Source organism: Gallus gallus, chromosome 1, assembly GCF_016699485.2.
Source record: "Gallus gallus isolate bGalGal1 chromosome 1, bGalGal1.mat.broiler.GRCg7b, whole genome shotgun sequence".
Classification (NCBI taxonomy): domain Eukaryota; kingdom Metazoa; phylum Chordata; class Aves; order Galliformes; family Phasianidae; genus Gallus; species Gallus gallus.
Genome location: NC_052532.1, coordinates 14,515,467 through 14,532,513, shown reverse-complemented (window position 1 = coordinate 14,532,513; position 17,047 = coordinate 14,515,467).

Genomic DNA, 17,047 nt, shown 5'->3' with positions numbered 1-17,047 from the left:
CCACTGCCTCACCACCCTTATTGTAAAAAAAACAACTTCATTTTATCCAATCTAAATCTCCACTTTTTTTTGTTTGAAACTATTTCCCCTTGTCCTGTCACAACAGACCTTGCTGAAGAGTGTGTCCCCTTCCTTCTTACAGCCCCGTCTCTCACCCTATTGTCACAGGGGAGATGTTCCATCCCTGGGATCACTTTTGTGGCCTCCTCTGGGCCAACAATTGCCACTGTTCTTTATCTCATCATTTTATTATGAGTATCTGGTACAGATCTCTAACTGAAAGTTGTTTATATGGTGTTTGATAAACCTATTGCTTCTCCATAGTCCACAGTTTGTGAAGACATTATCTGTGTTAAACCAAGTGGCCCTTCCCTTGCCTGCCTGAACCTCGCACCCCAGGCAGGGTCACAAGGGCTCTGAGACACACTGCCCAAGTCAATAAACATGACAACAATGGTAGCAGTTACTCTTGCTAGAACAATGGTGCCACATAAAGTCATATTTATTTTCATAGCCTTTGTTTTGTGACCTGTTGATTATAAGACTTTACTGTTTTGCTCTTCTGACTGAGCTGTTTGCCTTTTGTTGTATCTCATCCGCTGATGAACAGATATCCCCAACAAACCCAGGCTGCCAAACACCGCTGGGACTCCAGTCCCTGTGCCAGATATTTGTTACATAGCAGTACTACTGCAGGGAGATGATGTACCTTTGACTATGCCAACAGTGACATCAAAGCAATCATTTAATTTCTGGCATACTGAGAACACTTTGGAAAATATAAGTGATTTTACAATGAAATTTGTAAATTTTCAGAGTCTTGCTATAGCAGCACCACTATCAAATCCTTTCTTACAGTCACTGAAGTGTGAGAGTTGCCATTAATTTCTTTGTTCATTATTATTATGTAGTGTGAACGTGTGGTCAATGAAGGAACTACTAGCAAGTAAGCCAACACGCCGTACTTAATGTCATGGTAGTTTCTCTTCATAATAATTGTACAAGACCCCTTCTTGGACCATGATGCACTTCCAGTTGCTTCAGTCACTTAAAAACCTCAAAAGCAATTCTGTTACAGTGTATTTCCTTCTTTTCTATGAGGTGAATTTTAGTCCTTGTGCTCTACTGTAATTTCATTCTTTGTATCATTTGAGTGGAAGCGCACTTGTTTTCCCATCTGACAGTATTTATAGCTCTGCAATTTGTTCTTGGAAGTTTTCAGTTTGCCGTAGATAGTCTTTGTGAATAACCAGCTCTTTTCACTGGAGTTCTTACTTGAAGTACCACATTCAATCCTCTTTCAGTTGAGGGACTATTTAGTACACAAGAGAAGTAGTCTATGATGCACATTGACGCAGCTTGTCCTTCCCTTTCTTTTCTGTGCTTGTTGCAATTTCCTTCTCTTTCCTTCCTTTGGAAAGTCCCAACAAATTCCAAGCCATACCAGGGAATGTGCTTCTGATGGGTCTCCACGTCTAGTCTATGTGATTGGAAAGGCATTCAAAGTCCTTCCAAATGGAAAACTCATTTGAAGGGGTAAAAGTTGGCAACCATCCCATCATGCTTCCTATTACATGACTAAACCACTGACTTTGGTGATCCCTTTTCGTGAGCCTTTTAATAAGAAAAATAGTAATTTCAATAGCCTCTTTGACCATAACATCGAATCCTTCATTTCAATAATCAGATGCAGTTAAAAGTGAAGAGATAAATCTTGCTCTAAGGACGAAATACTTGAAATGTGTAAAATATTTATTTTCCTTTGCTTCAAGAGAGCCACGAGGAAAAATCTTGATCAGAGATCATTATTTTTTCCTTTTCTCTGTGGACTACTATCAGAAGTACTGATTTGTTTTATGTGTAAAATAGGAACTCATGCAATATAGCTTATGTGATTATACACTTTTGCAAATAAAAGAAGTGATATGGTATGATGACCATCTGTAAATCAGTGTGGAGTAGTCATCTCCAGTTTTATTAATATTAAAACAACACCAAAACCTGTCTGAGCTGCTTTAACTGGTATTAAGCTACATGAGCAACAAAACCTATGTCTAATGCAGGAGAACAACTGCTTGTGTGGACAGTTTTGGAAGACTAGTAATGCCAAGCAACTAAAAAAGCTTAGATTGGCATGGAAGTGCTCTACATAACCAATCTTTGCTTCATATCGGAGGATGATGGTGGCTTGCTTCTTTGTGCAATTAGTTCATGTTTGTTTCATTAAAGCCAGAACCTTTCTGTCATTATTTGTCAGCTTCTGACACTGTGTCTTAGGGTGGTACCTGCGCTTTGCTAAAAATCTCCACACATGGACGGAGACTCTTGTCAGGGCACTATCAAGAAAGCTGCCAGGCTGACCCAGATTAAAGTTGGCTTGAAAGCCTCTTGGAGAGCACAGTGGAGTGCAATGGCCTTGCAACAGACACCTGGAAAACAGCTGCCCCATGCCACCCAAGAGCAAAGTGGTTTACCAACAGTAGGAGACCACATCACACAGGGGTTTAACCCCTGTATAGCTAGAGGTCTAAGACTATAGCAAGCACTGACTTTTCCACACTGAGAATGAGGAAACTTCTCCACTTGTTACGTGCTGTGAACCAAAAGGCCAATTGACTGCTCTGGTAAATCCAAGTACTGTCATCACAGCAGTAGGTCAGGAGCACAGAGGTATGGGTTAACAGATTCTGCCAAAGCCAAGCACATAAATAACCTCATTGAAATACAGCAATGTATCAGATATCCCTTTGCTTTCAATGCTAAAGATAAACAAAGGCGCCACTGTCACCAAATCACAAAAGCTTGCTGGGCTTGATGCTATTTTTTGCTGAGTTCCTTAAGAATTAGAGGATAGCTGGTAATTCTATTTGCAAATACGTGCACTCCTGTTGGGCTCTGGAAGTATGGAAGACTGGAAAAGCCATGGCTGTTCTGCATGTGAAGAGAAGACAAATGAGCTTTAAAACTACCAGACAATATTTTTGCTGTCTCCTGGTTAGGAAATTTTCTGTTACAGTGACATACAGAGCTGAAAATCTCTATTAAAATGTGTTTGGTATGTGGTCCCAACTTCTGTGTCTAGTATGGTCCACCTAGAAAGTGGCCACCAGAAGGAAGCTGCGCAGATGGGCACTGCCCGATGCATTGAGAAGTCCTGTCCTTTTCCTCATTGTTCAAAAGCTCAGCAGCAGCGATATGCGTGCCTTGCTTGGCAGCCGTCCCAGTAGCACAAGAACAGTCTGTGATGGACTCTCTAGCTTCTAGGCTTGTGTGACTACATCTTAGGCTTTATAACAGCAGTATTTCACACTGTCTTCCATGGTTTATGGTTACAATGGCACTGTGGGTGAAATACTAGGCATAGTCTTTTCAAGAGACCAAGCAAACCCTCAGAGATGATCTTGGATTTTAAGCTCTCCATCTATAAGATATATGAACTGTTCCAAAGAAGAATGGGTTTTGAACCTTTGCTCTCAGATAGATCTTGTTTTCATATGTGGAATTCCAAAAGCAATGACAGATTAGAAAGAAACTCGTGCCAAAGTTGCTGAAGCATTTAATAGAGCGTGAGGAAGCCGATGTCAATCTTTCCTCTGTCCAGAATTACTTTAACAGAAGCACACAACCTCCTCAAACCCTCTGTATGGCTCACGTGAAATGAAATCTAATCTCAGTAAGGTAATCTGTCGGCATTAAATTACGTTTAGCCTAAATTGTTAACAGTTGTTTATTCTCCACGTTATAATTACATTGGCTACAAAGAGGATCAAGTCAACAGTGCGGAGGAGACGTCAGTGGGGTGACTGGGACTGACAGGCAGCCGCACCAATCCCCGCACCGCGGGCTGGGGGGGCTGCGCACATATGTCCAGAAATTGCTGCAGAGAATGGCTTGGCTCAGCTCTCGCTGCTATTTAAAGGCACATGAGCTGCATGTTAAATTGGGCATTAGTATTGGCCTGGCTCACCGACTCACAGCTGGTTTGGCGGCACTGTACAGCAGCCTCATTGCGGGGTTGAAGACAAAATGAAGGCAGAGCCTGTAAGTGCAGAAATTTTAGGACATCAGGGGCAAACTGCTGCTTCTCCTCTTGAGATGACTCCCTAAACTTGAACAACATTATCAAATTAAGGGCACAGTTTGCCATTGCGCTTTGAATTGCCAAGAAATGCCTGGTTTCTTCCTTGAAGAGCATTCCAGGTAAACCTCTGGAATTTTCGTGCAAAATAAGGAGCGTTTGCATTCTGAGGATTTGCCTGTTTCCAGCCTGAACACCCAGCTGGGTGCCCATTGTCAGCAGCTACCCCAGCACTGCAGGAGGTGTCTGAATTTTATAGCAATTTTCCTACAGAGAATTATAGTGGGGAAAAAAAAAAAAAAAGAAGGAATCTGTTAAATCCATACACTGCTATGTACAACATCTATCCGCTCACGAGCAAACTATTACCAAAAAGGTTTCAAATGCAAACGAGGAACCATAGCACAAAGAAACTGAAGCTGTATCTCTGTTGGCAAATTACGTGGGCCTGGTGCCATTCTCTGGTGCTGGGGCCAGCTGGAAAGGAGCAGCCCACATCCATAGTGTTAACCTCTCCCGCTCTCCAGAACAGGATGGCTGTGTGGAAACTGGAGCTGGGAGGCCACGGTGCTGTTGAACCCTTCCAGAAATGGCACAGGACAGAGCTAGTTGGCACAGGCCAATGTGTTGAGAACTATGCTGCAAATTTCACAGCAGGGAGCGTGGGGAGTGCTCAGGGACATCCCAGTGCTCTCAAACCTCGTGGCACTGAGGTAGACAGAGAATTGCAGCCTCTGCTAGGAACAAGAAGAAGAATCTCAGAGGCAAAGAGAGCTACTCCACCCTTCTGTGGAGGCTGGGAGCACAAGTACACGTAAGAGGTATCCTTTGCCCTGGAAGCCTTGCTGGCACAAGTTGAGCCCTTGTGCCATGGGTGGGTGTGCACCTCCTCTGCAGTGCTGATGTGTGCATTTCTGCCAGACAGAAGTTATCTATTTGTTCGTAAGTATAGGTTTCCAATTACTTTTGTGTGGTTGTAAGACTTTGTTTTGCTGTAACTGTAACGTTCCTTCATGTTATGCACTCTGAAGTTTCCAATATATACTTTCACCTCAGCCTTTTCTAATACAGTTTTGTGTCTCTGAATTTCATTTCATGACAAAAGATTTCAAGCGTGAGCCCTAAATAAGACAGACACAATACTTGCTGTGACTGGAAGACATCAATACACACTTATTTAAACCGAAAGCCAGTAATAAGAAGAAAGTCCCAGGCAAGAGGACTCACAGCTTCTGTTAGAGAATTCATCCCTAAATCAGTGCAATGCAAAGCAGCCTGGTCAGGCTGGCCACGGCACTGGGGCTGTGGTTTTGTAATGCAACGTGCTCAGGGGCAGTGCTGGTTTCAATTACTCTCACCATCGTTCGTTCCCATCACAGAGCTGACATTTCTTGGCAGGATTTTTTAAATAGGATCGGTTCCCTAATCCACTTCAAAATGCAGTCCTGCAGACAGTTGTGCTGTCACAAGTGAATGGCTGCAGACCAGCAGGCAGGAGACAAGAGATGGAGAGTGGCCCAGGGAAGGTATCAGACACTGAGCCTGTGCTGAGCTTATAGCTGTTTTCTGTTTCTAATGCCTGCTGCTCTTTGTTTTCTGCTCCTCCTATGGATGAAAGACAAATCCGAGGAGATGAAGAGCTTGGAATCTTACGGTTCTCCGTTGCATGTTTTCTATGCACCTTTCTCCCTTCTCAGCAATCACTGAGCACCTATGTGGACAGCCCCATGATGCCTTACTGCTCTGGCAAAGCAGCACTGAGACTTTGTCTTCCCAAGCAGAAGCCACTCAGAAGGCAGGATGTGTTTTCACAGCAAGCGCCAGCTTAATTTGCCTGTATAAAGACTGATAGATCTGGCCAGTGTACCAATGCAACCCTTTGAGAATCATAGAATTGTTTGAGTTGGAAGGGATCCTTAAAGGCCATCTAGTCCAACTCCCCTGCAATAATTAGGGACATCTACAGCTGAAAGTCCCCGTTCCAGCGGGACTTCCATGATCATTCAATTTACGTAATACCTCCGTAAAAAATTAACTGCTCTCAGATGGTTAATGCAGTTAACAACAGTGACGAAAGGGGAAGAACTCAGAGTAGAACAGAAGGAACAGATTAGGGAGTACTCCTTCACTGAGATGTTTTCAGCTTGGTTGGGCCTAATGAAAATCACACGAGAGTACTTAAGGACAAGGCTGAAGCAATCACAGAGGTGTCTGCAGACAAAGCCAGCTCAAAGGCACCTGTGGTTGAATTATCCTGTTTGGAGATTATCTGTGCCACATATGCAGAGATAGCCGGGTCTGACATGGCTCATTAGCACGAGCATCACATGAATGAAGCACTGCAGATTCCAGGTCCATGTTGGGTCTGGAAGTAATCCAACAACTTCCATTCAGGACAAGGCAAAGGCCTGCTCTCAGAAAGCCCATCTGGACCTGAACAGACTGTGTATACCTGTACCTTTGACATTCCCTGCCGAGCTCCAGGAGACTCACCAATGTGAGGGAAGAGGGAGAGGCTGTTTCAATCTCACTGCTACAGCCACCTAAGAAGCCCTGTCCAACACGGGTCCAAAATAAGTCCAACTGGATCTGAGCTAATTCCAGACAAAGACCTTGACGATCTCTGCACTGTATTCCCACAGCCCTGTGTGCTTCTCTGCATCCATCAGCCAGAGTGTCTCCGCCCTCCTGGGGCCTCAGCAAGGGGCTGACGGTATCCTGGAGGATTTGTGAAGCTGCAGAAGAGCGGAAAAGGGGAAAGGTTTAAAGAAAGGAAAGGAAGAGCTGGTATGGGTCAGGTCAAAGTGGACCCAGACGTCTAAGAGCTGCAGGCAGGTTGGCCTGGCTTACAGCTCTGCTGGCACAACCCCTGGCCAGCAGTGGGATGCAGTTCAGAAGTGCCACCTCTGTGGCCACTCCCCACCAGCTGCCCTGGAGCAGGGGAAGTCCAGCGCTGCGTGTTGGACTGTGCCTGGAAGAAGAAGCTGGTATGAATCAGCAGCTCACAGGGGCTTGTCGAGTGTAAATCACATTGAAATCATTCTTTTTTTTTTTTTCTTTTTTTGAAGGGGGGGTGGTGGGTGGAAGGGGGGTAGGGGACTCTGTCTTATTTGTGTCTGTGGCTCTTTTTTTCTGTTGTTTTCCAAGGACGCGGGCAATACCACCACCACCCCCAGAGCTGGGAGCTGCTCGCTCCATCCCTGCTCCTGGGCAGCCTGATGGTGCAGCTCCTGCCCAGGTCCATGCTTTGACAGTAGCCACTTCCCAGGAGCCTTTCCCAACAAAAGGGCCATTTAGCTGCTGCTGCTTCCAGTCTGAGAACATCAGATACTTCTTCAGGCATCAGAAGGGCTTTACACAAATCACAACAATGTATGAAGAGATGGAAATTCTTAGGTAAAGTATCTAAACAACCCTTATTTCTCCACCAAATACACTAGAATAAGAAAGAAAATTAGTCTCCTTCGAGCATCTTTAAGTAGTAATTTAATTCTGAATTGGTTTTATGTAGTCATTAGACTTCCTCCCTTCCATCTGTACTTTCTCTTAGACTACGGCAGTGCACTATGGCTGGGAAGGGTTCGGCAGGTGTCCTAAATATGTGCTTCCAGACCCTGAGATATTTTGACATATCTTCAGAAGAAAATCTGCAACTCCAGACACCGTCTGAAAGAATCCACTTCAAAATGGCAGGGATCAAATAAGAAATGTTTCTCTCTCTGCAGAAAGCACTGTGAGAGATCAAGCACCAATATGCTGCCCCACATGCTTTTCAAAGCACTTCTCCATACGCCATACAACGAAGGAACTTCTTTGTATGATTCACCTGTACCGAACAGCGATTGCTTTGGTATTTTCCAGTCTTTTGGCTGCTTAACATCTTCTGTATCACATACCTGAATGGAGGCTGCATTGCACCCATGACTCAGACATTTCTCTTGCAATAATTATACTCCTACAGCAGAATGGAGGTTTCATGACTTTGTCACCATGGCTAATGGATGTGTCTGTGTGCTGACACTGACGTGAGTTATCCTGCTGTCTCCCAGCTATAAGGAAGAGATCGAAGTGACTCATCTCTGGGTGCCAACTCAGACCGGTTTCTTTCCTCTTGTTTCTTTCCTCTGAATTTTGATCATATAAATAGCAAAATCTGAAACAATCCATTCCATGATTGCATTTAAGGCAGATTAGGTGACTCAGTTGCAGGATCTCACCTCCCTGCTGATGCCAACAGCGCAGCCCTTTATGTCAGTGCTGGTTGCTTCAGGCTTCCTCTTAGTCAGTGAAGAGAAACTGGCAATTGTAGGGCACAACTCATCTCGACTAGGTTAAACATCTGCCTTAGTGCAAGGCGGGTCATCTTCTAAAAGCACCTCTTCCCATGCTGACAGTGGGCACAGCCTGCACGAGGGGCAGCACCGATGGCCGTGCTGCAGGTAACATGCGGTGCTGGGTGACAAGTCGTGCCCTGGTGAGTCAGATACAAGCGCACGTGCATCTGAAGCCCTGATGGAGTAACCTGCCCCACCACCCCCTGCCACCTCCTCCACCTGACTTCTTTGTGGTTTTGCTGCACTGACAGTATTAGAGTAGACTCACTGGATTAGTGTAGGGCAAAATAGAGTTAGTTCTTCCTTGCCCGTAACGCTTCTTTCTGTAGAGACAGAATGTCCTAGTTAGCCTCCCCACTCCCACATCAGTACAGGTTTCTCGTAATGGAAAACAAAATTTTGTGCTTGAGTCAGAATAATCTGGACATCCTTCAGCTCCAGGGCACTTCAGAAAGGCTCTCCGGAAGTGCTGGAATGGTGCAGCTGAGCCAGTGCTCCAATGCATGGGCTGTTCCCATTGCTTTCCAGTGGGAAAATGCCAGGAGTGCCGGGGGCAGGAAGGTCTGGCATCCCCTGGGGAACTGGGGCACCCATTCTTCAGGTGGCAGCAGCTGCTCTCCCACACGGCAGCAGAGGACAGCGTGAGGTGGTGGTGGGACCTTTGGAACCCGTCCTGCAGACCGGCTGGAGGCTGACCTGACCAGCTCTGCTGTGTTTTCCACCTGTGAGCAGGGAGCTCACGTGTTGGGTGGGTGCCCACCTGCCCGCCCGGATTTGCTCTTCTCACAAAGTGACTGATTTGCCATCCCACCAGTTTGCAGACTTAGTTTCAAAAGAGGCAGCACAATGTGTTGGGATTCTTCTTGGGATTTGCAGTGCTCCTCTGGATGGTTTCCCAGGGAGCTTTTCATTTCATTTGACTTACAAATCCTGGAGAAAGGATCATATCAAATCCCAGCTCTAATGGCATTGGCTATTTTAAGGTACAACGCTAGCATGAAACACTTCTACTAAACACTCCTTAGGGGTATGGAGAGAGGATAAAAGGAAGGGCCTCACAACAGCAACAAAATCCATAACATTTAACAGCACATATAAACCTTTTCAGGGTTATAATGAATTTTAATGAAAATAGATTTAAAGAAGGATTGAGGCAATTTAAACACAGTTATGAAAAGTAAATTGGCAAAAAAAAAGAGAGAATAAAAGGGCTACAGAGCTCACAGTAACTTTGTTGTGATGCCTTGGACCGAACCACACAATAGGTGTATTTACTGAGGGACACCCAAAAACCTCATCTGATGTGAGTTCTGGAGTGGGCTGCTCTGAGAGGGTGAAACCTTTCTGACCCCAAACCTCCAGCCCGCCAGCTTCACACCATGCAGATGGCCCTGATGCAGGGCAAGGCCCCATCCCTGGCAGAAGGTTGTGCATGGGGGTTTTCAGGATTATTTCCAGTTATTGCTAATGATCAGGCGCGACTGCAGCACATTTTGAACCAAGAACATGGAAAGTTTCAACAAGCCTTATCAGAAGTTTTGCAGTTCATCTCAAGGACTGGCATTACAATTAATGTCATTCTCTAGTTTATAGTTGTAATCCCGGAGTAAGAGCCGACGCTTGTTAATTTTATGCTTTCTTTCTTTCCGGTTACCCATTATGTCAGTATATTTCATTTATGTTAGGCTTTCCGAAATCAATCTTCATTCTAATGTATAGTCCCCTATTGCCTTTTTTTTTCAGTAAGCAGCTGAAGATTTAGTGTTGGTTCCAACACACTGAATCCATTTACAATAGTTTACATAATCAGATTTTCAGTGCACTGTAAATCTGCCTTGAAATACTCAGATTGCTCCAAGACTAAACTGGTTAACCTTCTGAACTGTTTTTCATCATTTGTGTACATTTCACCATTTGAAGGAACCGTTAAGATGCTATTTTGGTAGGGCTTTAGCACCTTCCATGTGTCATTGATTTCTCTCCCCTCAATGGGGAATTTCTACAAATGAATGCCGTATTTCAAAAGAAGAACAGATTCAGTCATAAATATATTTTAAGCTACTAAATGTCATACTTTCTTGTGGCAGTGGTCTAATTCATCTCTTGAATACAGCAGTTGACTTTTGCAATTAAACAAAGTGATGAAGTTTCACTGGGAAGAACGATCAGAACTAGCCAACACGTTAACACGCAGAGGGGCAGTGAACCTCGGAAGCAGCTTTGATGGGAAGTGAGAATGTGCTCCTGGAGGCTGTGCACAGTGTCCTACTTTTAGCATCAGGATTACCAGGAGCAAGACACACAAATGCCCAACGTAAAGCAACCGGGGCATTGAAACTGTTTCTCCACACCGACGTGAGCTCCCATCTCCTTATATAAAGTTGACTCAACCCAAACACTCTGAACTCGGTTTGTAACTGCACACACTGGGGTGTTACTAAATCCTTTTAGAAGCTGAACTGGTGGGAGAGTGGAAAAAATTGCATTTGGATATAGCTTGCCAGTGTGGACTGATGTCAGATATGAAGTGTCTGAGTTCAAGGCTGGGAGATAAGAGCCCTGCAGAGCCTCAGCTGGCTTCACTCTCTCCCTGTGATAACATCATTACCCTGCAACACTGCGGGAAAAGTTGCACAGGATGGCTGGGGGTAACCTGGAGCAAATCCAACCCAACTCAGCCACAGTTGGATAAGGAGCAATTTGTTTACCTCATACTGATGAGCAGGGTTCAGCCGACACAGTCAAATCAGTCTCTGATTTGAAACATTTGTTCCCACCCAAATCCTGGGTTTGGGGAGTTGTATTTCTGACACACACAGCCTCCTGCGTGAGCAGCAAGCTTAGAAAAGGAGCGTGTGGGGCAGGAGGGACAAAGAGAGGCAAGAGCTGAAAGGGGCTGTGTCTAGAGTGAAGGCATGGGAAAAATAAATTTTCCAGGGCAGGAAAATTGCCCATGAGGCATCTGGTGAATTTATGATACCTTCACACCGCACAGCCCCATGGCTGTCGAGTGCTGGATTGCTCTGTTAGATATAGGTGTAATTTCCACCTGAATGCTCAAGTAGTTTCTTGTGCTGGTGTCCTGGACCTTGGGACCTTGCCCTTTGAACTAAAAAAAGCACATTGCTTAATTGAGAACATGTGATCCTTATCACCAGGGTGGAGCAGTGATGTGAGGCATGGCATAGAGTCAGCACCCAGCAGTGCCTGTGCTTCCTGATGCACCCTGCTGTGTGGTGGCAGCTGCAAGTGGGGTCTGGGTGGAAGTGCCCATTGCTGCTCGCTGGGGTTCTCACCTGTCTGCTCTCACAGGGAATTGGCATTATATGCAACAGGAGGAATCAAGTACTACTTCTTTTTTACTACTTCTCTGAAAGGGTGGTCAGGCACTGGAATGGGCTGCCCAGAGAGGTGGTGGAGTCACCGAGCCTGGTGGTGTTCAAAGAGCGTTTGGATGTTGTGTTGAGGGACATGGTTTAGTGAGAACCATTGGTGAAGGGCGAATGGTTGGACTGGGTGATCCTGTGGGTCTTTTCCAACCTTAGCGATTCTATGATTCTATGATTCTAAGTAGCATGGTGTCAGGAGGACTATTAAGTATTTGGGTACAGCAGCTAAACAGACCATCTGCCAACAGAATAATCACTTATTCCAGAGGGAGACCAGAGGAGTGGCGTTCCTTTTTATTTCCTGTTCTTATCAGAAGTGTTTCTAACCAGAGATCGATCTCTGGTTCAATACGTTCCCAAATTCACATCTGCCCAAACTTCAAAGAAACCTTCAAAGGGACCTAATCCAAAACGCTAAACGTTCAATTTCTTGAATCAAGGAAGAGGCAAGATGGGCTAGGATTAAAGTGCATGTGTGTACAGGAGAGAAAGAACCATTGATGGGCAGGCAGGAGCAGAATTGTGAAGCTCTGGGTTCCCATTTCCAGCTCTGCCATGTGTAGAAAAGCTGTTCCCGGCTTTCCAAATCAGGCAGACACAGCTGATGTATTGGTGGACCTGAATCAGGTCACTGTGTGCAGTGCTCCAGCCAAACCCCAGCAGTCAGGCTCCTTCTTGGAGTGCTCTGGTACAAGCAAAGCAGGATCGCTAACTAGCTATGTGTACGTGTAACATGTATCTTATATGTGATGTATATAGCACATGTAAGGCTGCGGGTTGCAGTCTAATGAGCACAAATTTCTACTGTGGCTTTTGTGTGAGTGACCATGGGATATACATTTCTGCACGTGTGCAGTGGTGCAATGCATGCTACAATGCAAGTGAACCTTGGCTGTTGGAGCTGGAGGGAAGGAATGTGGGAAGGGATTGGTGCTGACCAGAGAATGTGGACTTTGATAAAGGGAAGTACCATTATTCATTCTAATGAGTACCAAACGTATTCGCGGTGCTGTGTGAATGCAAAAGGTTCCCTGGTATAACGGTCACAAAGCAATGGCACTCACGCCGAGGAGCTCAGGCTGCAGCAGCATGGGATGCTGAGCCCCTTGGGCACCTGCTGTCTGGGAGGGGAGTCCTCAAACATGCACTCAGGTTAAGTAGCCCAGTGCTGATAGGATGGCACCAGTGCTGAGCCAAGGACGGGCTGTGGGTGTGTAGGGTTTGGGCTCTTTCCCATCAAACACCATGTGCCCATCTTCAAGACAGCCCATTTTGCTTTGGAAATAAAAAAATAAAAAGAAGGAAAAAAGCAGTGTAAACTGGATGTCCTCCACTTACACTCTGTTAAATTCTCAGATCAAATAACACAGTGGTCAACAATAGACTCCCTGTTTGTCTATGATACCCAAGGCTTAAATTAGCTACTTTGGGGCTGTAAACTTCAAAGCAGACTACTGAGGTAGAGGCAGGTTGGGCAAAGCAGCCCCCGCTGCTCAACAGTCAAAAATACATCTAACAACAAACTCATAGAGTGGATTGCAAAACAATGAGATAAAACAGAGCCCATGTGACAGTGTTTGCTCTTTTTTTCTGTTTCCTGAGCCTTCAGGGTTGATGTTTTCTCTCCAGCCAGCAGTCTGAAATTTAACTTTTTAAGGTGGAGGTGCTCCTGTAATCTCATGACACTTTTAAATGCACATATAAATGTGGTTCTTAATTAACTGTGAGCTGTAGGCTGAAGATGTATCAGTAGAAAGTTTTTCAAGTCATATTTATAAACAAATTGCTAATCTCTTCAAATTCGTAATTGCCTATCACAGCTGATGAGCACCGCAGATATCTTCCAAGATGTTGTTAACCCCTTGTAGCTGTTCAAACTGAGAGTTGTTACATTTTGTAACCTGATGGGGAACTTTTGCATGAAGTTTGCACTCACCGCTGACTCTGTGAACTGGGATTTAAGAGAAAGAGCAAATATTGCAAAATGGATAAAATCTGGAGAGCTGGCAAAGGCACACTGGCAGGGAGAGCCAAGTGTGAGACGCCGAGTACACTCCTGGAGGCTTGTTCTTTGACATGAACAGAATGCTGACAGCATGTTTGGCTGCCTCAAATGCCAGCCACACCCATGCTGATGTCTCTCAGCACTTCCCTTCCAACCTTGGAGATCTCCAAATTGTGCTGAATAGGCTGTGGGCATCACCACTTCTGCTCCTGGCAGGGAACACAAGTGGTGGGAAACGGCTGCACCAGACCAGCTCCTCTGTACACAGATTGTGCACGGGGCAGCCCAGTGCAAGGCCCCACAGCTCCCGTCACCCACCTCCAGAAGGACCAGCAGGAAAGCGTGCTCTTGGGCAGACATCAGCCTTGTGTGTGAGAAACCCACAGTGCTGAGGACTCTTCTGGGCACAGCCTGAAGTTTCCAACTCCAGATTTTCTGGAAGGTGCCACGGCCCAGCTTCCAGGAGACCATCTGCTTTATGCTAGTAAAGGCAGCCATCAACCTTCACATTAGAGGACAAAAGTATTTTCCTAACTAATTTGAATGTTTGACTTACACGAAGACCATGGGAAGGGTGGGTGCAGCTATTCAATGGGTTGGCACACATCTTTTATGAAAAAAGGGTGAGGGCGCTGGGCTTGTTCAGTCCACAGAGGAGAAGGCTCTGTGGAGACCTCACTGTGGCCATCCAGTACTTGAGGAAGCTTATAAACAGAAAGGGGGATGACTTGTTACATGGTCTGATAGTGATAGGACAGGGGGGAATGGATTTAAACTAAAAGAGCTGAAATTTAGATTAGATGTTAGGAAGAAATTCTTTGATGAGAGGGCGGTGAGGCCCTGGCACAGCTGCCCATAGAGCTGTGGGTGCCCCATCCCTGGAGGCGCTCAGGGCCGGGTTGGATGGGGCCCTGGGCAGCCTGAGCTGGTGGGGGGCAGCCAGCCCACGGCAGGGGTTGGGGCTGGTGGGCTTTAAATTTCCTTCCAACCCAAACTATTCTTTGATTCCATGATTCTGTTATTCCTGGTGTCCTGCACAATGCCCTGATGCAGATACCACGCTTGTCTCCTCTGGTTCAGGTTGGATATTTGGAAGATAACAGTCTCTCTGTTTTGCCTAATCTGGGATCTGAGCATCTTTCCTGAAGGAACGTTGTTTCGGGAGCTTCTATGTGCCTCACACTTGCTTGTGCAGTAAGGGAAACTCCAATGTACCCATTTGGATGCACTTGAAAATAGCCTCTGAAGTGTACGGCTGTGTATTTAAGAAGCCTGACTCAAAAGCTTTTGGAACAGACTGGAAGAAACCAATGACATCACCTAACAAGGATATTTCTGACATTATATTCCCCGATTTTCCAATCTGACGTTCAATAAAGTAAAAATGTCAGCATATTCCACCTCCACTATCTCATTCTTAAGACTTCTGAGAGTAAGATAATGGAGCATTCCCAGAGATTCCTGCCACATTCATCAGCTAATCTTTGGCCTTGAGTATGCTGTGAAGCACATAACAGCATGTCCAAATAATGAGAATTACTGCGAGCAACGCAGGGAAGAACTCAGTGTCAAGGACAACACTGAGCTTTACCATGTTCGTATGTAGCCTGCTGAAGATAAGAAAAAGAAACCGTTCCAATCAAAAATTTTTGTGCATCTTTACAGTTAAAATAATAGCCTCAAAAATGATCCTGAGGGCTCCTGGATGGCAAAAAACCTTTGCATACAATAAATATTTTTTTTACTTCAAATTTGTTCCTGGCAGACAATGCTTACATTTTTTTTCCAAAGTTTGTTTTGAACCCCATCGGTATTTATTTTGGGACGTGGAGAACTGCTTGATGCTTTTGCTCCGTTCCTGAGCCGGTCTCTGGTGAAGCCGATGAAACACATCAGCCGTGGTAGCACTCTTTGCTCATCTTTTGGTTTGTCTCCTGCGCTAGGCTGAGCAGAAAGTTGAGAGTAGACTTAATTTGAAGCCTTCCTGGTAACAACCAGTGGAGTCCCTGATTTCATACAATCACAGAATTATAGAATGGCCTGGGTTGAAAAGGACCACAGTGATCATCCAGTTTCAACCCCCCTGCTATGTGCAGGGTCACCGACCGCCAGACCAGGCTGCCCAGAGCCACATCCAGCCTGGCCTTGAATGCCTCCAGGGATGGGGCATCCACAGCCTCCTTGGGCAACCCGTTCCAGTGCATCACCACCCTCTGTGAGAAAAACTTCCTCCTGATATCCAACCTAAACCTCCCCTGTCTCAGTTTAAAACCATTCCCCTTTGTCCTGTCACTGTCCACCCTCGTAAACAAAGCCGAGCCTTTCCCAGGGATGTGGTAGCATCCCCAGCAACGCGCAACACAGTGCACAATGAATGGCTGCCAAAGAAAAAGCAAGATCTCTGCAGTGTTGCAGCATAAGGCATTTCTTCCATGAGGCACATGTGGTTTTGTGGTTCAGAAAAATGTTCAGGACCTGGCTTTCTATTCCCTGGAGTTTTAAATTGTAAAGATGGCAGTCAGACATGGAGCTGCTTGGAGAAAAGAAGCTGAAGCCCTAATTTTTGAATGAAAACTGTATTTTCAGTTAAAGTTTGTAGATGTGTGTCTAATGCCATGGTGTGCGTAGTACACCCAAACTGGTGGCACGGCTTGCTTTGTAGAGACAACACAGCAAGGCAGGACTGAGCTGAAGCCAAAGCACCGCTCCTGTTGGCCTCGAGGGAGCCGGGATTTTCTTCAGGAGGGAAACAGGATTTTCTTTAGGAGGGAATTGGGTTTTTCTCTAGGAATGGAAGGAGATAAAAGCTTTGGTTGTGTTGCTAGCGCAGCTCTCATTCCCATGTGGTGTTTCTCGAGGCTGCCTCTCCTAAGGGAAAACTAACCCTGAGTGCCTCCTCTTTCAAAAAATGAGGGGGTATTTTTGAGCCATATCAGAGCTCTGAGCAGGTTTGCTGTCAGGCTGTGCTGGCAGAGCAGCAGCGATGGCTCAGGGGCAGATAGAGCAGGGGGGAGGGCAGGAGCCTGGCAGTGCTTGTGGAGACAGAGCAAAGCCTGGTTGCCACAGCTGCAGAGCAAAAGCTGTTGGTTGTTCTTTTTTTTTTTTCTTTTTTTTTTCAGGAAATTAATGCCTCTCTCACGCATCTGTGAGAGAAGTTCTGCAGAAGTTCAGCAGAAGACAGCAGAAGCTCAAAGCTGACCACCAGAGAAAACCTTAATTTTCTCAGTTTTGTGAATGTTGA